Genomic DNA, 22665 nt, shown 5'->3' with positions numbered 1-22665 from the left:
GTTTCCTCCACATACACACACACACACACACACACACACACACACACACACACACACTGTAAACCCCTTCTTCTTCCTGTCCCCAGAGAGCTCGATATAACCTTCTACTTCCTTCCTCATTGCCATGACGATGCCCTTTAGGTAAATCAAAACAAAGTTAAATGTCTTTGTCATCGTATCCCAATAGGGTTCGCTCTACAGGTAGCTCTTTTGTCTTTACTAAAAAAGGCAGAAACGACAAAATGACTAATTTTTTCTCAACAGCCGTGGCAAATCCAGTATTATCACACTAGTTTTTATTGAATGGATTTTTTTTTTTATGGCCTCTCATTCAGCTGAGCTCGGTAAATGCTGAGACGCTAACACACTGATTAAACCACACAGTGCGTGGGTTTACACACGGTATACACGCAATCACCCACACGTTTGTACTGAACTTGTGAGGAACATCACTGACAGAAGGCAATTTCAAACTTTAACCTTGCAAGGAATAGTTCAACATTGTGAGAAGTATTATTGTTTATTCTTGCTGAAAGATAGATGATAAGATCGATACCACTGTCATATTTACAGTAAATATGTAGCGAGGGCTCACAGCTGGTGTAAAGTGTAAAGACTGAAAACACAGGGAAAAAAGCTAGCTTGGCTCTGTCTAGAGGTAATACAATCCTGTGAGCAGTACCAGCACATCTAATACTCACTAATTAACACATTCAAAATCCAAGTATAAAAATAAAATTTGGGGATTTTACAAGGAGTTGTGTGCAACTATTTTACCAGGAGCAGTAACTTCCTGGAGTATCCTACTAATTCTAAAACTACATATTACATAGTTTATGGACCTTCTTTTGCATGGGTTGATCAATCAGGGTATGTGTGATGTTTCCCCTGTTTGCAGTCTTTGTGTTAATCTGAGGCCATAGCTTCAAATCTACCAAACAGACTTGAGACAGGTGAAACTTTCTCAATTCAGCAAGTGAGCAAACAAGAGAACAACACTCAAACACAAGACTTAAAGTCTGGTCAAAAGTGTCCTCCCTTTCCAAAAATGTCCTCTAAACTCAGGTTGGTCCTCACAAATATAGAACTACAAGAGAGCACACACATTTCCTGTCTCCTTGTATGGACAAAAACACCCAAAATGTTTCTTTCTATTCTTTTATTGCCAAAGTTCTCCATCCCTGAGCTAACAATGCGACTGTTAACAGCCCTGTCACACACTGCAGAGTGTTTTCTCTCTGATCATTACAAAGAAGATTCAACACAGAGTTTCACTCCACCAAGGGAAATTTTAGGAACAGATTTTTTTCGGGACAAGCAAACCCCGACTGATTTGCCGAAAATCTTTTATGTCCGACGGTTTATTTGCATTGAAAATGTTTCGTTATAGTGCTTTCTCAGTGCTTTCTCTAAGAAAGTTGTCTTTGTGTTTCCACAGAGTAATGTTAGTATGATGTGTCTGTCTGAAAGGAGACAGAAAAAGACTCATAGACAGCAATAGAACGATAAGGCAGTGTTTCAACGCGGGGAAACAGCTGTTGTGTAGGTGTTGCAAAGAGGACTTAATTATGAGATTTTCTGCCAAGTGAGTAAGAGGGGGTTGGGTCTTTTGTCCTTCACATTAAAGGGAAATCATGAGCCTTTATTTCATTTAATATTTTCAAGACAAAGACACTGATACAACAGAACCGGTTTTCCTGTAGTGCTGGTGGTGCATTTACAGTGTTAACAGATAAGACTGGTGTTGTTTTCTTCTTTTATCTTCACCTACAAACACTAGGCACTAAGCAAATAAATCGTCCATTAATTTTTTGCTATTAATATGTATATATGATATACTACATGCCACTGTGCCATAAAACTCCATTGTGTGAGGACCCCCCCCCACTCTGGTTGTTGCTACTTATGTGTTTTTTTCCTCCTCTTTCTGTGCAGGATACAAACAGAGTGGCAGGGATTGTAGCTGGAGGAAGAGCCACACCTGAATTAACTCCTCAAGATTGCTCCCCCTGATTGCTAGGCTATATAGGGAACTGCAAATGTTAGTTGTCTCTCTCCTTCCAGCCAGCAGGTTTTTGGTAATGGTGTGTTCTGGGTTTACTTAGATTTGTTTTCCTATTACATTTTTTCCTTTCTTTGTACTCTGTGAATAATTTAATATTGGTTAAATACATTTGTTTTCCTTTAACCCTTGACTATCTGTGGGGTCTCCCTTGTTTTGTCCAGACTTTGAGCTGGTCCGTGACAACTGTTGTCCAAAAATGTGTCAAATTGTATTTGGGTGGCATATTTGTCCCTTACAATAAACATGACAAGTGTAGTTTATTCCACTCAGGTTGTCAAACTAAGTAGTGAAGTAGAGTTAACAAGCAACCTAAGTATTGCTCTGTGAAACTGTTCTCTCCAGAGATTGAAAATGCAATCTCAGAGCTGTCTAGATTCAAGTACACTGGCCATGTTCATTGTAATGAATTCACATACTCTATGAACACTGATAGTAGTTAGATGGATAAATTCATTCTTGGTTTTGGTCTTTTCAGGGGGCTTATCCAATGAAAGGAAAAGGATAAAATAACAAAACCACATATTTTAACCAGCAGCAAAAAAAGGTTTTTCAACCCATAACTTTAAAAATCAATAAAAGCAGTTGCAATGAACTCAAACTATGCAACTATTTTTCCAATAGACCTCATGCTTTCTGATGTCTTTGTGAAGCTGTTTCCTGTAGATGACAACAAAGACAACAGTAAACTCCATCAGTAGCACACATAAGGTCTTCCCTGAGACTCTGTGTCCCAGTCTGCCATTAAAAAATATCCCACAGAGTATCCTCTGTGTGACAGAAACATTAATGGAAATTAACTTATATGGACATAAATAGACACTGCTGTAAATATTTTATCAGTATTTTCCTGGGTTAGTCATCTAATGGAAACACAGGTTCTGTATGGCACAGAGTCTCTGTACATATAGTGAGTGTGTATGAGTGCTTTGAGTAAAGCCTTTTGCCCGTGAGAGCATACTGAAGACTAATGCAAGTGTGCAAGTGTGCATGTGTGCGTGCATAAATGAGGTTGTTTCTGTAGAAACTTAGTGGGAGTGTGTGTGTGTTTTTGGTTTTTGTGTTTAATGTAGTTTTGTATGTTTTTTTCTTGTTCAAAAGAAGAACTGACTGGTAGAGAAGAATTGCTCTTTGTGGTCTCCATTTGTTGCATGGAGTGTGGTTGTTTGCCTGTTCCACAGAACTATTTGTGTGTCATTGTGTGCAGCCAGACCTGTCAACCAATTGTTCACTGATTGAAATAATAACCCAGTCTACCTCCAGGATGCTTTCTCTCTCTCTCTCTCTCTCTCTATGATTGCAGGTCTGTGGAACCAGAACGACACAAAATCGGTGCAGGTCAAATCTTGATTGTATGTCTGTGCATTTATACGAATACACGTTTGTGCTTCCAAATTAGTTTCTCTCACTGTATGCATACATACATACATTTGTGTATTTTAGCATTTACAAATGTGTCTACATATGTAAAGTATAGATGGGTGGATGTGCGTGCTTGGAAGGCTTAGAACTAGTGTATATGTATACATTGTATTCCTATATTTAGAGCAAGCGCCAGGAGACAAAGAGATGTGGAGGAAAAGCACTTGAAGCAAAGACTGACCCTGAAACAGAATGTACATATGTTTCTGTGAGACACACCCTTTGAACCCTTTTTTATTTGAGAATTGGACATTACAGATTGCTGAATGCATGTTTCATCTCATTAATATCAACTGTCTCTATCTTCTCTGAGAACTTACAGTCCCAGAAGCTAGGGAGATTGTACTGTAGTGTAGAAAGATAAAAACTGTACAGGGATTGGACACAATTTTGTGAACTTCTGAGCAGTTTAATGGAATCTATCAAACACTACCTTTATGAAGTTAAATGGATATGAAGGTATAGGTTTCACAAATTGGTAGTATTGTGGAGCCTCCTGTCATGTAGTGTGTGTGTCTATTTCTTTGCATATGTTGTTGCATGTTTTTAAATCCACTTTTAAATCACCAATAATGTTGAACAATATCCAGTTTATATAATCAATTCAGCGGGGCACATTTTGACACATGACAGGTGGTGAAGATGACGTCGTATTTGGGCCACATCATGAGGTTGGGAACCACTGCTTTACAGTGTGTGGGTGAACGTTATAATTCTGTGTGTGTGTGTGTGTGTGTGTAGAGTCATCTGATCCTTAGAAGAATATCAAGCGTAAATGAAAATGAATCAGCTGTACAAATTTGTGCCTCCACATTTTCTTGTGTAACCTGTGTGCATGCTGATGGTTGTGACTGCATTCTGTGTCCGTGTGTGTGTATACATTCGCAGTATTATGCCTGTGAGTCATGTCTGGAGATCATGCTGTGAGGACTGACAGGTTAAACTTGCAAAGAGGAGAGTGTGATACTACAGTGTGTAGGCAAAAGCACTCAGCACGCCTCGCTCACTGTACACAAGATGAGCAAAGTGAGCAGCAGAAGCTTTCTAAACGAGTCATCTGCGTGTGTGTGTGTGCGTGTGTGCGCGTGTGCGCGTGTGTGCGTGTATGTGAGGGAGAGTCAGCTAGAGGGGAGCGGAAGGATTTTGTGGCCCTAACCATTTTGTTCATGTGCATGTGTATGAGGGGGCAGTATGTGACACTGATGTGACTGTGTAAATAGTACAAACTGCCCATTCAAAATTAATTGACCCCATCAGCAACAGTTTAAAGAGCTAATTAACTAACCTCAGTGTGCTGAATCTTTAAAATCCTTTAAAGCTAGAACTACAGTTTATTTTACTACCTCCCAGCCAACTTGCATTGCTCAGTTGGTGTTGTTATGTTGTCATATAGTAGCCATTTAGTAGCTTATATGAAAATAAATCAAACAAAGACATAAAGTAAGTAAAATAGGATACACATTGTAATATGTATTTCTTTTCCATGTATGAATTTTCTGTGTTATAGTTAAATGAAACACATTGTTATAGTTCAGTGGTGCCTTACACCTAGTGCTTCCCCCTCCCCTCACATCTCTAATGTGGTACAAACTCTACAGCCAATCTCATAGTTTGCTTGGCAGCCTTTGTCTTCTGGATTTCAAGATTACAGCCACACTCGTCATCCAGCACCTCAGCCATCCACATCCCTGGTTAGTGCCATCTGGAAACCCCCAGCTCAGCTCTAAACCTCTCACCATCCAGCACCAGTATTAAACTGTTTTCCTGGCTCTTGGTCTGTGTTTGAGTTTGGGTCCAGATAGGCTATTTGGCACAAAGCACATATGTTAAAAGGACAGTTATGTAGCTTTTTGCTTTTGATAACTGAATAAATTTTCTTTCAATGTGACATGAATTTTAACTTACTGTATCATCCATACCCTATGAATCCAACCAAGGTTGCTCTCATATCTGGGTTCAAACTGATGTGAGTTATCCTGAAGAAGAAGAAGAAGAAGCAGACTAACTATTGCTGGAAGAAGGCCATGTCAGGCCACAGGTAATATATAAGATAAGAACTAAGGGAATTTGGAATCTCACATGAAACAATATGTCATATCATCAATGTTCGTACTGCCTAAAAGTAAAGTAGAGGTAAAAAGAGATGGCTTGTGGATCATCATTCAGTTATCCATTTCAGTCAGCCAACTCACGTTTTGAATGTTTATTAAGCAGTACAGCATATTTAGATTTTGGCGTCTAGTCTACGACCTCATCACTCACCGCAGATATGTTACATAGAGATATTGGGGAGGGATGTGCAAATACCTTAACCCCCAGTCGGAGCCTACAGGTGGATGCTGGGGTAGTGGTGGGGCTTACAGAGCAGGAGCAGCAGCAGCAATATGGATGCAGGGCAACAGCGGCATTGACAGAGCAGAGGGAGAGCTGGGAAATTGTGCAGTTTAAATAGACCGCCAGATTGGAAGGGAGCGCTTGGTTAGTGATTATGGAATAAGACATGTCATGTGTGTAATCAGCGCAGCTCGAGTTGACCTGCCTGAACTAGCTTGCAGGCTTCGCTCCATTTGAAGAAATGACATGTCATAAGCCCTTCACGGTAAAGAGTGGTAGATATTTTATATTCAAATGTATTTCATATATTCATATAAAGAACATGTGCTCCTTCTGATGTTAAAAATGTATTTCACGGAATGATTTGGTTTGCCGCCCTGAACCTCTCAGTGGGTACATGGCCCAGAAACAGGGCCAAGTACCCACAAAGAGGTCAACCGAAAGCCAAAACACCAGTGTTACAATAGACTGATCTGTTGTATTATTTATTTGAAAGGAGAAGTACTGACTAGGACAAGAAAAATGTGAGACATTTTCCAGATAAGGTCACGATTGTTACCTCTGTTTACTGCCTACCAGCATAAGGTGCAGTTTCTTATTCTTGACCTTCATCTCAGTCAAAATGTGGCCTATTCTGACACCACACAGAGGGAATTATTGTTATAATCCTGCACAAAAACAACACTCACCTAATGCGGCAAGTGTGCTGTGATACATCAGCTTGGCTCAGTGGCTTTCAAGGTCAAACTAATCTTAACTGCTGTGCACATAAATGCTGGGATAAAGTTGTTTCTGTGAGTCTGTGGAAGACAACAGTGTGAAAACAGAAGATGTTTAACTTCCTGTCTGAGGTGTGTCTTGTCATTCAATACAGAAAGAGGTAAACATGTTGCCTAGAAACATTAAATCTTTCCTTACAGACGTGAAGTTTTATCCTCACCTTAGTCGACAGATTGTGATTTTTTTTTTCCCACTGGAGAGAAAATGAAAGCAGGATCTAGTCGAAGTGGGAGGAACTTTGAATGTAAATCTACATCGTCTGGTTAGTATAAGAGAAAGCAGGGAATGATATTCATGGGAGAATTCAACTAGAGTTTCTCTACAATCAGCAGCGGGCCGAGACCAATTACAGTGGAACAGAAACAGTATGAGATGATGGTAGTATTCATGTATGTTATACAGTATGTGTGTTTGATTGCTTGATATGGATTGGTAGACAGTGAAGGACATTTCTCTGTGTATTTGAATTATTTATTACATGCTGATATTTGCATGTGTGTACCTGTTTGCATGTGTTAATCCTTGTGGTGTTTGTGTGTGTGCACATGCTCTTGTGCATGCGTCTCAGCACCCCTCTCAAACTACCAGATGGTAATGCCTTCTAATCACGGTTGTGTTACTTAAGTAGTAAATCCCCCTGTCGAAAAAACTAACACACATACATTGATACACACATACACAAACACACACATACACACACGGCAGTCTTTCCATTCGCTCACCTTCCACACACGCACATACACACACCATGTTAATGTACTAACCTCGCTCTCGTGTCACATACATTAATTAAACACAAAACAAACAGACCTCTTGGGATTTGTGGGCTGCAGGAAACGGGTCGAGTGGGAATCAACAAAAAGCAGCGAGTCTCTGCGTCCAATTAGAAGGACAAAATGCACCATGTCATAGCTTTAACACATACAATTGGTCACCCACAGTGGCATCATCTCTCATCAATATGGAGCAGTCCAATTCTCATCTGTCTTGGTGCCCAGCGACAGCATGTCACACAGTGAGGAGAGGAATTATGTCAGTGAAATGCGATCAGTGTGGAAGCATCATGAAAAATATACCGTTTGTATCAGTATGGTATTTTAATCTCTGTCTCTCTCTAACAGAGTATACATAGCCTTGAGATCTGCCTTGCATATCATGATAGAGAGATATTTTAGTTCAACTCAATACAGGGATGTCTAAATGTGAGATTGAGTCAATCCACTGAGATGCATGGGAAGGGATTGAATTGATTTGCATTCAGAAACCTCACTTCAGTTTCGTTCCCTTTTCAGTTCAGCGTAATCCTTTTCTTCCTTCTTTGGTTGCAAATAAAATGCAGCTCAGCTTTGGAATATGAATAGACCTAAATGGATTCATCTCATCTCAATCTCTTGTCACAAAGAGGTGATGTATACATCCGAGCAGATACATGTTTATCTCCTGTAAACATATCTATTCAGCCTATGACTTTATTCATAGCAGTATGACAGATGAGTATCTTCTCAGTGGAGGTGATGCTGCATATCTCATCAGTGTGTTTCTGTGTGTTTACAATCCTTGCCTCTACAAAGGGAAGGGTAATCACGTGTTCACTCTCGGATAGAAGGGCCTCTCCCTGTTCCTCTCTTCTATTACCGTGAACTGGATGGGACAGACTTAGACGGGCTATACAATGTCTGTGAAGCCTGAGCCAGCAGAAGGCTAGTGGTTTAAATAGCTTTGTGTATGCATCTGTGTGTGGAGACGCAGAAAAGGAATGTGTGTGTGTGTGTACATGTGTTGTATTTTCTCACGAGAGTGCCCAGAGGCTCAGACAGAAAAGAAGAAAGATTGCAATTCCCACTGCTTACTAGAAAGAAAGACCAAACACACTTTAGGTTTATTGACTTCAAACCAACATGTCACTTCGCTGCACTTCTTTTTTACAATAGATGTGTTCTGTGTGCTGTTCTCAGTAGTGTAACTTAAAAACATGGATACATCACAGAAAACATTGATTTTAAAAAACTTCAATGTGTTTCAAGGTTTTCATGTTTTTATGAGGACTTTTGGCGAATATATGCTTATTCGCTTTCTTGCCGGGAGAGTCAGCAGGCGATTAGCTTAGCTTAGCATAAAGACAGGCGCAGGGACAAACAGTTTGACCCTTATTCCAGTCTGTATGCAAAGCTAAGCTGGACTGCTAGCTTCATCTTTCATGCACATCAGAGGGGTATCAGTCTTCTGATCTCACTCTTGGTAAGTGAATAAGTGGATTTTCCAAAATGTCAAACTCTTCCTTTAATGAGAAAATAACTTTCTGTTCATCCTGACAAAGTGCTGTTTTTACTCTGTATGATTGGGGCCCTAACCAATTAGTAGCAAGTGATTTATCGATCTTGTGATGTCAGTCAACATGGAAGCTGCACTCGCCATGGGTTGCTAGGAGCAGTTTTCTTTTAACATTCATTTTGTTCCATCTATAAATCAACTTTAAATAAAAGGTATAGCTGTGTCAGTGTTGTAGTCCATGTTTATCACCATTTTCATGGCAATTTTTATGGATCTGCCAGAGGAAGATGACGTCCCAATTTGTAATTCCATGTACAAATCTCCTGTTGGCTCAGTTGTTTTTCTCAGGTGGGCAAACACACAACACCAGACCAATTGAAATCACTGAAGGATTCAAGAAGGTGCAGCGTATATGGTAAAAAGTGAGAATATTCTGCTGATATCAAACATTATTTTAATCCAAACTCATTTTTATTCTGACATTGTTCCACTGTGACTGTATGAAATATTCTGACCTGAGGACTTTAATAGCTCATTCAGACTAATAAACATCGGACAGTATGAGGCAGAGACAGTATACTCATAGCTGTGTAGGTCTTCCTGTAAATATTACTGCTGACAGATCAGACCTTCTTGCCTTGCTGAACTGTGCATTAAGAATGTGATGGTTGAGTCCGTCTGCCTTCAGATCACAATATGTTTATGAGCCCTGGAAAGACAGAACAGCAGTAAAGACAGGCCCCAGTGCACCAGATGCACTGATAGACACACACAGAAAATGGTCCTGTAAATGGCAGCACAATTTAGAAATGGGTCACTACTTCTTGTAACATCTTACCACCTCATTTCTTACAATACTAAGGTTTAAATACTTTATTTCCATATCTCGGCCTCAAGGCGAAGCCCTCCCACATGTGCGATCCTTGCCTGTCCCACATAAAAACAGACTTGATACTTGACACAAGAGGTTGAAAGGGTCAACGATGTGGTTACCGGAAATGAGTAAATAACATTTATAGTCAATAGGCCGCTGCATTGTTCCCAAATCCTCCTTTCAACAAAAACCTGCTCCTACGGTCGCTTGAGGAGATTAGACATGCTTTGTGGTGGCAGAGAGACAAGGGATTTACAATGAAAAAGGAAAAAGACAAATCTTTCTGCGAGGGAGGAAAAGGGAGCACTATAATGAGCACTAATATATTAGTAAAAAATGTCATTACTCTGTCACAGTCTCTCTAAATTCAACTCACGACTGAATAAAAAGTGAAAACTGTACAAAATAAGCAATAATATATTCATATCTCTCATATAGGTACACTTTGTGATGCTGAAATCTGTCTGTTCTGTTGAATTGAAATGACAAACAGCTCCTGTGCTTGGATTAAAGTAGAAATTTATTACATGACTAAAGCTCTGTAGTCAGAAATAGAATTGAAGAATAATTGAGACTGTCCTCCCAAGAGAAACGACAGCATCAGTCATTTCAGCAAATCCTCCAAAACGACACGTATTTAAATTCAAGTGACAAAACCTTCCAGTGGCCGTATGGAGTCAGTTTTAAAGGAGAAAAGCAGTGAGAGCTACACAGTCAGCAAAATGTTGTCATTAAACATGGAAGACCGTTGTTCGTCTCTCATTTTCTACCGACAGTCAGTGGTGTCTTTAAACCGTGACCATAACCAACCGTGATGATGAAAGTCCCCTAAACCTGTTGTTACATCACAAAATTGATATATTTTCCTAACAGTGACGTGATGAGGCACTAACAAGTGATATTGTCCTGTTGATATTAGTGTCAGAGCAGAAAATGCGTACACACTTTATTCTGGAGGGCATGGTCAAACCATCTATATTTTTGTTTGACAAACAAATTTGTACCCGACTTATTTGTGTTTGTGGCAGAACAGCAGAGGTTTAACAAAGAATCTGATTTGAGGATCAAAAACTCTATGATCCTCTAAACTCTAACATGCATGCTTTAATCCCATTTAGATGTTTTAGCTATTCTTAGACATGTTTGTCCAGCTGTATTTTGACAATATGCAGATGATGTTTGACTGCTTTCATGGGAAAGCTCCCCTGCAACCTCTTGGTCAATGTAGGTCAGTAAATGTGAGCTCCAGTGGATTATATGAATTATATGAGACGAATGTCACAAACTATATGTGTTTGACAGTAAAATAATCTTTTTTAAGCCATATAAAAAATATGGTCTGTGTTTCACTAATTCGGTCTCTCAGAAATCAGTGCAGAGCTGCAGAGTCTCACAGCGCTTAATGAACGGGGACAGACTGGAGCCAGCATATGTGGAGTAATCACATACAACATGACCTGGTGACACACACACAAAGACACACACACACACACACACACAAAGACACACACACACACACACACACAAAGACACACACACACACAATTCAGTTACAAATGTACTATCGAAAACTTTGAGAACATAAAGTCAAACGTTGACAAAGCATGATACATGAACTCACAAGAGAGTAATATTGCCTCTTTTTTCCACATTATTCTTCCTCTTGTTGACTGGAACAGCACAGTCTTAAAACAGAGATTATTTACTGCAACATGGGAATCTCTTTATCTGGTGGATCTGGTGATTTTAATCGTGCTGTCAAGCAACAGGGGTGAAAGAGAGAGTAACCATATTCACATTATGTGCTCACAATCATGGGATTTAGCCGATGTTCACAGGTTTATGTGTTATACAGAAAATTGTATACAGTTCTGGAGAATATATCCACCACAACATTGACTCAATCTCTCTGGACAAGATGGAGCAATGTCTGAGAAAAAACTGAGAAGATTTATGAATTATTTGTACTGATAAATGTACAGTAATGCACAAGGAGTGACTGTATGCCCATGGAAGCTTAACACTGCAGTAAATCTTTCAATTTCACCTCTTTGTGTTGCACAGAAAGGTGAACATGTTTAGCCTTGCTTAGCACAAAGAATTAATCCAAGTAAAAGTGCATGTAAGAGTAAGCTGGGTTTCACACAGTTTACACAGCAGTGTGAAGGACAGTAAAAAGCTGTTTGCTGTCTATGCATTTGTGATATTCTTTCATATGAACCATGAACCATTAAATCACCTAAATTTTGCATGAGGCTACTTTGTATGCTGTTGGGTAGCTTGTGAATTTCCTGTTGAGAATCAATAAAGTCTTATCTTAATATATAATAGGACATCATCATGTTGTTCTTGATTATATTTTGTGTTATTAATCTCAATATGCAAAGTAACTTGTAACTAAAGCCGTCAAATAAATGTAGGAGTAAAAAGTAAAATATTTCCATCTGAGATGAAGTGCAGTAGAAGCGTAAAGTAACATAAAATACCGTACTCAAATTATGGCAAGGATTTATTTAGCGATTTTTAAAGCCTTTGTTATAATTTGAATCATTGTTGTCCACCGTTTAATTTACAATAAAATATTATATTTAGTAAATCATGCAACAATATTTTATTGTTATTTATACTGCGCATGGTTACTAAGGTTAATATGTAGCCTAATATTTATAGTTTTAGTTTTAGTTTAACCCATCTCTGCAAATAATAGTACGGTAAAGAATAAACATTTGTTCTCATGGAGTCTGTAAACTGTCTCTCTTTGGTCCCACTCCAGACTGAGATGCTCTGATCGTCCCTCTCTCTTTTTTTCTGCCTCTCAATTGGTCCACACTCCTCGTCTGCTGAGATGGGGGGAGGGAGGGAGGGAGGGATGGTTAGGGGGGGCACCGAGTTTCAGATGCGTTTGAGTCTCGAAAGCCTTCAACCCCCCTAACAGAAGCAGCTCGATGTGAACGGGAACCCTGTGAATGGTGAAAACGGAATTCAACTGGGACAAACAAGAACCGGTTTAAGAAACGCGCCAGTTTGGCCTCAGTTGTGTTTTAATCTTGGAAAAAGTGGACAAGCAAGAGACCTTAAATCATGTGAATAACAAAAAACCGACTGAAGAGTCCGGATTACTCTGTTCGTTTTTGGGGAAAGGGGGGGCAGCTCTGGAGTAAACATATCCCAACAGAGGATGGCGAGAACCCTCGCTGATACGGAATAAAAGACATTTATTTCGGATGTGGTGACAGCCGCTCTCTCCAGTCCGAAAACAACGCGCAAAAGGCGTCGGGATTCCCTTTGTCCCCACGTGTGGATGAGCTGTGGAGAAGACACAAGGTAATCAAGAAGCTTTTGATTTTTAGGTTGCTTATTTAATTTAATTTGATTGTATTTGCTAGATGGTGTTTTGATCCTGAACGCTACGGCGGAGAAAGGGGCTTAATGAAAATGGGATTTTGGAGATGTGGGTAATATTTTGGTTCGCTTTGTTTGGCTCCTGTCATCCTTAAACATACCGACAAGTTCAGCCTAACCTCATCCTCTTTCATCCCCGGTGTTCCCCCTTTCTTTTTATTAACACAGGCAGCCTGCATCATATCAAAGTCATAAGCTAGACCCTAGAGCCATATAAATCACAGTATTATATTATTATATTCATACTGGGACATTTTATGCAATTCAATCTTGACTTTTAGATTTTTTCTGCACTGTCAAATATTGACTTTCTGGCATTTCAAGTCTAGATTTGACCATTTAATATCATTCATGTGCCTTACATCTTTCACTAGTTAGTTAATGTAGCATATTACCTTATAATCTTTAATTGGATGTTGGTGTATATACTTATAGTAAACCTGCCCATCAGCATAAATGCCATCGATTTACATTAGACATGTCGGGGTCATATTTCCATCAGCAGCCTCAGTGCCTTGCAGGAAAGTGCTCATTAGTCCCAGTAGGAGACACTGGCCATGTGGATGCTGCCTGATAGTGTTGACCTGACCTGTTTTAAACAAGTGCATTGTGTTAATATTATCTGATGCATCTATCAGAACCCTGTAGCTACAGTTTCTTGCTGTCCAGTTTTAACCCCTGAATCATGTAATGACTGAACTTAATTGTCCATTTTTATAAGAGGATTACATTTCCTTCCTTCCTTTATTTCCCAAATGTAGAGAGCTGTCAACACGTCCGCCTGTCACTGAGCTTGGCAACTTGCTTTCCAGTATTGCAGAGAGCAGCAGCTTTCCTGTTGTGCTGTTTTTGGTCCTGACTGACAGTGGCTTCAAGTTCAATATTGTTTCAGATCTCAGGACAGACTTTGCAGAGATGTCTGTCTTCCCCTGTGTCTGCTTAGGTGCTTTTGTATTATCACACAATTTGCATTTTTTTTTTAAAGTGGCAAAGAAGAGCTTGGTGGGCGGAAAATGTATTCAGAGCATGAACTGAAATGGAGACTTGGTACAAGCGGAATTCCTCGCAGGTCTGAGCGGCAGTGTGGGGACTCCCACTAGTGACAGATCCAAACCAGCAGGCTGTCCTGCTTTGTGAAGGAAGCTGTGAACAAACATATAACTCAGTCCGCTGATGTCAGTCAGCTGGCAGTCACATTTCCTTTCTCCAGCAACTCTCTCAGTTTTTGATGTTTCTCTAGTCACCTTGTATCTTCCTCACACACCTCTGATTTTGCACCCTACAGATGCCCTGATACTTCCTCTTCTCTTCCCTGCTTGCCTTCCTTTATGCCTTTGACTCATCTACCTTTAAATCCTCCAGCTCTGCTCACTCTTTCTTTGTCTTGCTGTCATTGCCTCACTGGATGAGAGAACTATGTGTGACATTCTTCTTCCATACCAGTCGTTCCATACAAAACTCTGGGTCTATTGATCTGTTGGCTTACACTCCATGTGTAAATGTGGAAACCCACTGATCCGTGAGCAGGGCTCGTAGTGGAGAGGCACCACTAGTTTCAGTCCCGTAGCACGTGAATAATTACATCTGACTGTCAAGATTGACTCATGCTATTTACAAATATTTCATTGGTATCATTATGGGGCTGAAATTGGTTACCCTGACCCACTTTGAGATTTCAATTGAGCACTCTACAATGTGGGCACTCTGATTGCATTAAAAAGTGTGTGTGGCGTTGATGTGAGTTGCACTGTGGGCTATATGTGCACATTAAACCGTTAACCGGATATTCATTACAGTAATCATACATTCAGTAATTTAACACTCAGCATGCATGCCAATCAATTAGTCTGCTTACAATCATGTTCAACCACTAAGTGAGTACATTGCTTTTTTGTTCTCATAACAAAAAAAAAACAGCCTTTCAGACACCGAAAACCTGGTGGTGCCTCCGTTCAGCTGCCTTTCCGACATGTTTTATTTATTTATTGATTATTTTAAAGTGAGTGAGCCCTTCAGCTCCCCTTTTTTGTATTTTTATCGTGTAGATGTTGAGAGAGACAGTTTAAAGAGGGCGACACTGGCTCCAGCAGCTTTTAACCCAGAGTAAGTCAGGGCAGACATACAATAACTCCAGAAGTAACTGTTTGATTAATTCTGGGCACTACAATCCAATTGCTACTAGAAACTAGTTGACCCATTACTAGTGTCGTGAATCACCTTTTTATACAGCAGGCGGAAAGAAATAGCTGTCAGTAAATAGCCTCACAAAGTCAGACTACACCTTTTGAGCTCCCTTTTTGTTATGAGATTTAAGAACATCCATTGAGAAGCGCTTTGGCCTGACTGATCCATGTCAGAGCAATTGTTGAGTGCTTATCTGACTCAAGGGATCTTGAAACTCCCAAACCTTGTGAACTTCTTTTTCAACTACTGTAGGTGTTGCTTTTAAAACTGCATGGCCTATTTCTTTTTATTTATTTTGGGTCATTTTTAGCTATTATTGGAGAGCCGAATTTAGAGAGATGACAGGAAACCAAGGGAGAGGGAGATGAGGAATGAAATGCAACAAAGCCAACAGGGGTGCCCTGCATGGCCTATTTAATTATAACCCCCATTGTATTCATCAATACAATTCAATGGTAAGAAGTTTGATGTTTCTAAACCTCTTTGTTGTGGGTTAAAATCATAAGCAAAGACCATGGATGGCTCAGTGAGAGGGTAATTCATCCATTCAGACGTGGGAAGGGTCAGGAGTAAAGGAGAAGACTGCCAATCATTTGTCACACATCCTACTCATAATAATTTAAAAGAAATGCTTATCAGAGTAGAATGAAAGAAGTGAAAGCGTGGGCAGCCATTGCAAGGTTAGAAGAAATGAGAGATTTTGTATTGTGACATCGTATCCAAAGAAGATTTGCTAAGTATACTGCATGTTCTTACTTCACAGTCTTTCAGCTGTATGCTTTCACACCTGGGAGCTGCACAGTGTTGTGACGTTGTACCCAATGAAGATTTGCTGACTGTCTCTAGTCTTTATCAACAGCGCCCTGCTTTACAGCTGCACATTTTTACACCTCAAAGGTGTATATTTATGCTGTTGGCCATAAAGAAGCTCCAGTGTGCAGGAACAATTACTGTATCTCATCGTTTGTTGTTGAGTTAGAGGAGGAACATGTGTTTTTTACTCGCTGGACACAAATTATGAGTCAGCCCTGTCTTTGCACAGCCAACTGCCCAGTAGGCTACCAGCGCTCTTTTTAAACATGTGATACTCATGATCTTATTAAACACCTTGTCGCAACAGTTTTTCTTTCTGTACTGCCCCTACCCCCCAGTCCCTTCCTGTCACTCAGCCAATCCTGTCAGCCTGTCATTTTAATTGCGATATGGATTATTGGAATGTGCAACTCAATGACAGGGCTCAATTCTGCTCTTAAAGGGGTTATAACTAAAGGTCAGGGTAGTTTCTGAGGCTCTTGTTGATTATGTTGTGTGGTACTCGATCTGCTTGTTTTTTTTGCAGGTAAATAAGGAGTAGTTGAAGCAAATGTGTGTTGTTTCAAAGCTATTTATGCTGATATTTTTTCACTATCACTATATTTGTCCTGGCTTTTTTTGGAAGTTGGTTAAATACTCTTGGCAGATCTCCCAGACAGAAGATGCATCTGCTAAATATCCCTCACTCAAAGAGCTGGTTAAAAATTTGAATAAAAGGCAAATGTGAAGCATTCCAACAACCAATTATCCCTCTTTTTGGGAGTTTACAGGGTGAACATATTATACTTGTTTACATGTACACAAATCTGTGAGTGCTTCTGTAACCATAATATTGCTGCTGCTGGTGAACATCTGTGTTGTTGTTGTTGTGGGGGTGTGTGTGTGTGTGTGTGTGTGTGTGTGTGTGTGTGTGTGTGTGTGTTGTGTCAAAGCTATGCAACGTTTTAGGACCCAGGAGAGTGTGTTTCAGAAGGTCAGTAAATGCATCTTACTGAGGGGTCGTCTCTTCAAGGGCCTGCTAATGTCATAGTATACTTTAGGAAGGTCCAGTAATCAGCCACATACATAGGAAACAGCGGATTCTAGGTGGTTAGCTAGTAGGTAGCCATTTGTTAGTTATGTCTGAGAACTGTCTGGGCTTTAAACTTTGCTAGTAGTGGTAGATATGCAGGCAGTATCAGGGATTTCCCAAAGTATTATGTGTGTATGTGTATTATACTGCTAGCTCAATTTGTACAGACCGAAGTCAATAAAAACCAGGAGGTAAGAGCAAAGTAAAATTGGTAGAACCAGGCATAAATGCAAATAATCTATACACAATGATTCCTATATTCAGGTGATTATACACTAAAGAAAACCCACCTGTGAATACTATATTTAGTTTCTGCCAATAAGTCCTCCTAAATGTTGCACACCGGACCTTTTTATTCTCCAAAGCTCTGCCAAAGATGCTATGTTTTACTCATTAGGTCATCTATTTGGCTGTTAAAATTATTGAAAATTTTAAACACTGAATGCATTTGACTAGGACTGCCCCAGAAAGATCAATGCTTTGAGTCATCAGTAGAGAAGACCAGAGAGTCCACTCACATTTTGTCTGTCAAATCTCTAAACATTTTTTTTTTTTTTTTAACAGCGTGACAGGCTGCCAACATTACAAAATGTAGTCTCAAAATGACCACAAACAACAAAGCTAATGATGGGCACAGAGAAGGGTGATAGAAATGGAGGACACTGTGACTCCAGTCTTTTGGCTGCTCCAGTCATGGCTGTCAGTGAAGTCGGCTTTTAAACCAGACGGTGGTACAATCTGTTCCACTGCCGTCCACTGTGATTGACTCTTCAGCTGTCAACAGCCCAGCAGCAGAGATGTTTCATGGTGTGCTGGGATTTTATTACCAAACTAAGTATGACGCACATTTTTACTTTCTATGAATTTGTGGGAATCTAATGTTTTCAGACCACAGATGATGAAGAAAGGCATTTAAATGTGGGGTAAGCTCAAACATGAGACATGTGTAAGCTGATATAGTAGTTTGGTAGGGTGTTTAACAGGAAAAAAAAGGAACAAATAGTTAAATCACCACTGAATAGTCAAATCCAATTAGACTGACAACGTTTTAAGTCAGGTACAGCTCTACGATGGATATGTACCATCAGCTAGACAATTTTTGGGTGGTTCAAACTGGTTTGTCTGCTTTGTTATTTATTTCTTTAAATGGTAGTTAAAAGCTGTTTTCTTCATGATTAAGGGAGGCAATCCACTTTTCCACTTTGGCCTTAGAAGATGTCATCCTGACATGTTTCCTGTCATTCCCGATTTCAAATTGTAGTTTAGTTTAACAACCGACCCTCATTTCCCCTCTTCTTGTAGCATCCATCCAGCCATCCCTGCATCATCTTCACTGGGTGTTTTTAAGTGGGGTTTCACTTGTCTGGTCGATAGAGACATGGCAGGATAATGCCCACAGTTCTTTAGGCCAAATGGAATTGATATATAATGGTGGATAAGTAGGAGGGGCAGAGACAGCTGTGTGCACATGCATTAGTTTGAGACATATTTGAGAAAGGCGTGTAAGAAAGTAAGGTTGTCAGGCAATACTGTAATTACAACAATGGCTGTCAGAGCACATAATTGGGTTTTTGTTGTAAGGAGCAGGCTGATATATTCTCATTCATCATTAACTTGTCAGTACCCTAACATCTGTGCACTTTTCGTGTGATGTGATCCAGCTAAAATTGATTTTATAGACAAACTGTATCAAACACTAACATTAACATTGTGCCTTTTCTAATATTTGATTGGAATCTGATACAATTGCTTGCATGCAAGAGTTGATGATCTGAAACATTATTCTTCAGGTATGAAGGTTGAGTCTACCAAGCTGTGATATAAATATATCAAGGCTATTCGAAGGCTTGATTTTGAGTGATGTGACAAGTAATGACCAATCAGCCACAGGTGTTTGGACTGTGCATGTGAACTGGTCCTAACCAAGCCTAAACACCAATGTACTTGTACACTGGTTCTACTACACAAATTCCAGTAGCAGTTCTTGAGCTTTCAGTCATACCACATAATCTATATCAGCAGAAGCAGTTTGCACAGTTGTTGTAATTACAGTGCAACATTGTATTGTGACCTTGGGAACAATAATTTACTTTTGACTGGTTCAAACACACTGGTTGGATCTGGGGAAATTTTAAAATGTATATGTTTGTTTTCCCCCTTTATTAGACAGGACAGCTTGAAAGACAGAAAGGGGAGTAAGTGAGAAGGGATGACACGCAGCAAAGGTCCACAAGTTGGATTTGAACCCATGGCTGCTGCAGCAACAACTAAGCCTTAGTACATGGGGTGCCGGCTCTAGCAGGTGAGCCAAGGGGGGGTAGGGGGAATTAAGTATCAACATGCTGGGAATGAATAGCATTAGTAACATTAGTTGTTTTAGGAAATGAAGGGAAATGGATTGATTAGGTCCACACTTTTTAAATAACAAACTCTTTCATCTTTGGGCTTAAGGGAAGGTATCAAGTATTTTCAAGTCAAATGGCTCAAGTTCAAGTGAAGTTATGAGTTATTGGTGTTAAAGTCCAAGTCAAGTTGCAAGATTTTGTCTTGTTTGATTTATGAATCTACTCTGAATCCAAGTTGTGTACCCCAAGTCCACGCCACTGATTACTAGCCCATAAAATGTTATTTTATTGTAGGTCACAATCTTTGGGTGGTCCAATTTTTGAATCCAGTATAGGCTCCTATATCTGTTAACTGAATTCTATTTGTTCATTGTCAGTCTGTCGGCTCATCTGTCTCCCTCCCTGACTCTTAACAGTGTTCTTATGAATATCATAAACCAACGTGAATAATCTTGGTTATTAATTTAATCAGTGACTAAACAAAAGGACGCCCTCTTCCTCCTCTCACTCACTGAAAGAGTATTTCCCTCACTAAGCTTGAGCTGACAGAGATGAATAGCAAGAAGAGATGAGCTAGATAATTGAGAGTAATTAACATGCCAAGCAGTAGGCTCATGTCTTTATATTCAAGAGAAGCTAAAACTGATGAGTAGATTGAGGGATAGAATTGAGTTATCTGTGTGAGATACGCTGGTGAGTGACCTAATACATATACAGTTTTGGTGAACACAGATTGTTCACATCAAATATTAAGCACTGCCTTAAATTTAAAAATGTAGGTTTGCTATAAAGTGTTGTAGACAGCAACAATGCACATAAATCTAGACTAAAAACAACAGAACAAATAGATTGCTTTTCAAACAAGGCCCAAATATATCTTCTCTGAAACCCTTTCCCACTTTTATTTTCAGTGTGACCTCTATTTTTATCTGCCCACAAACATCTCTGCAGGAGGTTCGGGTTGTTACATTTTCTATGTGTACTAGGTGCACCTGCACTCTGTACTTGCTCTTTCCAAAAAAAGTAGAATCCAAGGTTGGATGAATATAATCTGTTAAAGGGGGTTAATGGTTCATCTTGTACTTGCTTGCCTACTTTTAAAATTGTACATTTTAAATATCGGGAGCAAAATCAATTATTACCTTCACCAAGGAAGTTCTTTCTTTTTTTTTTGGTGCTGTCTGATTGTTTGTCTGTCAGCAGGATTAAGGAGAAAACATCTGGCCCAATTTTCATGTAACTTGGTGGAAGGATGTAACAAGGGCCAAGGAAAAAGCCGTTCAATTTTGGAGATGATTCAAATTATGGGGCAGTTACATGAACAATTTTTCACTTTGATTCAGTCTGCAAGGTCACTTTCTCTGTCCTCTCCTCTGAGTGCACACACACACACACACACACACACACACACACACACACACACACACACACACACACACACACATAGCAGACAGCAGACAGCAGAGAGGCTGTGGTGCAGACACTGACCCAAGTGAAGTGAAGGTTTTCCTTGAGTTCACCACAAAAAAAAATAAAGTAAAGCAATATTTCCACCTGCTTTGTCCACAGTTGTTGTTGTTACAAGCAGAGTTGTTAAGATAATAGCAAATTGTTACAAGCAAGCTTAAATGAAAGCTGTCTGTATGTAGTCTAACTGTTTATCCCAGTTTGCCTTGAATCTTAAAATATGGCAAATTCTTGTAAACTTAGCTACTGATTGAGATGATAGCCCCTCCTCTCTCTGCCTATACAACCTCTCTACCTCCAGGCATTGGATCACAACAGCTGCAGAGGGAGGAGGACAGAGGACCTTGGTGGAGGGATGTGGTGCCCTTGTAGTTGAGAGGGACCTGGATGCAGATATAGGCATACGCAAGAGGCATCTCTGTAAGAGCATGCACAAGAAGTGAATCTGTTATCTCAGGTAGCTGTCATGAGAGCAGGTATACTGGCCTCTGTGCCCAGACTGGGAGCCCAGAACACCACCAGAGGAGTGTTTGTGTTGCTAGCACAGGAGTTTTTGGACTGCTGGGAGGAGGTTGTCAGGCCCACAGATGGGGCCAACTACTAAAGCTGGAGGAGAGCAGCGCCAGAATGGGCAGCAGAACCAGAGCTAGGCAAGCAGCAACCTAAGCGTAAATCACTGTTGAGGTTGAGTAGCTGGAGGATATCAGAGGGAAAACAGATAAAGTAGTTTCTCCATAAAATATGATCCAGTTTCACCAAAATCTGTGAATAAAATTGTTGGAAGACCATCACAGTTATTAGGCTTCTTTTGGGGATCACAGATGTCTGTACAAAATTTCATGGCAATATATTCAATAGTTATAAAGATATTTCAGTGTGGACTAATATACAAACTTACAGAGCCATGTTGCGTTGCTGAAAATAAATAATGGCTGCCTTCCGTTCAGGTGTGTTACTGCCAAGGCCCCTGGTATTGTGTCTACTGGCTCACTGACATGGTTCACTACGGTAATTGAACAGAATCATCATCAAATTGTGTATTATGTTTGTGTCAAGAAGGTCCTCAGTGCATCCAGGCATGAGGAAACTAATTGACCTGGCAGCCACTCAATATTCTCCTCCGATGTAAAACCTTGGTAATCAATATTCTGATTGGGAAGAAACTCGTTTTTGACGTTGATTGAATAGGTCAACATGTTGAAGGCCGGCTTGAGACTGTTCACCCTTGGTATGAGAGGGTGAACACACAGGTCTATAATCACTATAGGATTAATAAAAGGTTACTATAGGGTCACAGTGTTGATATAGAATTATTGTAGGATTTACCTCTCAATCTTCAAGCCTATCAAACCATAAATCTGTTCGGTCATAGTTACATTTGAACATGATTGAATCTTGCAGGTTGTTGCATGTTTTATATGGACCTTTGTGGTGGAATCAAGTACACTGATTGATTAGTTCTTCATAAAGTAAAAAAAGAAATATAGTCCAAATCTGCACCATATTATATCCAGTGTAAACACAGAAAATCAACTCTGTCCAGCAACGTATCCTGTCTGTATATTTGCTCTGTTGTAATTCTCTGTGTGTGCACTGACGTGTAGAATTACAACTGTGGAAAAGTGAGGGGATTAACCCA

The 22665-nt window shown here is 39.9% G+C and overlaps 1 protein-coding gene across 1 annotated transcript in view; it reads left to right on the top strand.

The window, feature by feature from the left end:
* Positions 1-12687: 12687 nt before the first annotated feature.
* pde4ba (phosphodiesterase 4B, cAMP-specific a) overlaps positions 12688-22665 on the top strand; it is a 174906-nt gene continuing 164928 nt past the window's right edge. The window contains exon 1 of the mRNA XM_051375876.1: positions 12688-13067. The gene's annotated coding sequence lies outside the window, so the exon portion shown is untranslated. The remainder of the gene's footprint in view (positions 13068-22665) is intronic.

The sequence above is a fragment of the Dicentrarchus labrax genome, unplaced genomic scaffold (assembly GCF_905237075.1).
Source record: "Dicentrarchus labrax unplaced genomic scaffold, dlabrax2021, whole genome shotgun sequence".
NCBI classification, from domain to species: domain Eukaryota; kingdom Metazoa; phylum Chordata; class Actinopteri; family Moronidae; genus Dicentrarchus; species Dicentrarchus labrax.
Note: the sequence above shows the minus strand (reverse complement) of the source record. Positions and strands in the feature narration are given on the sequence as shown.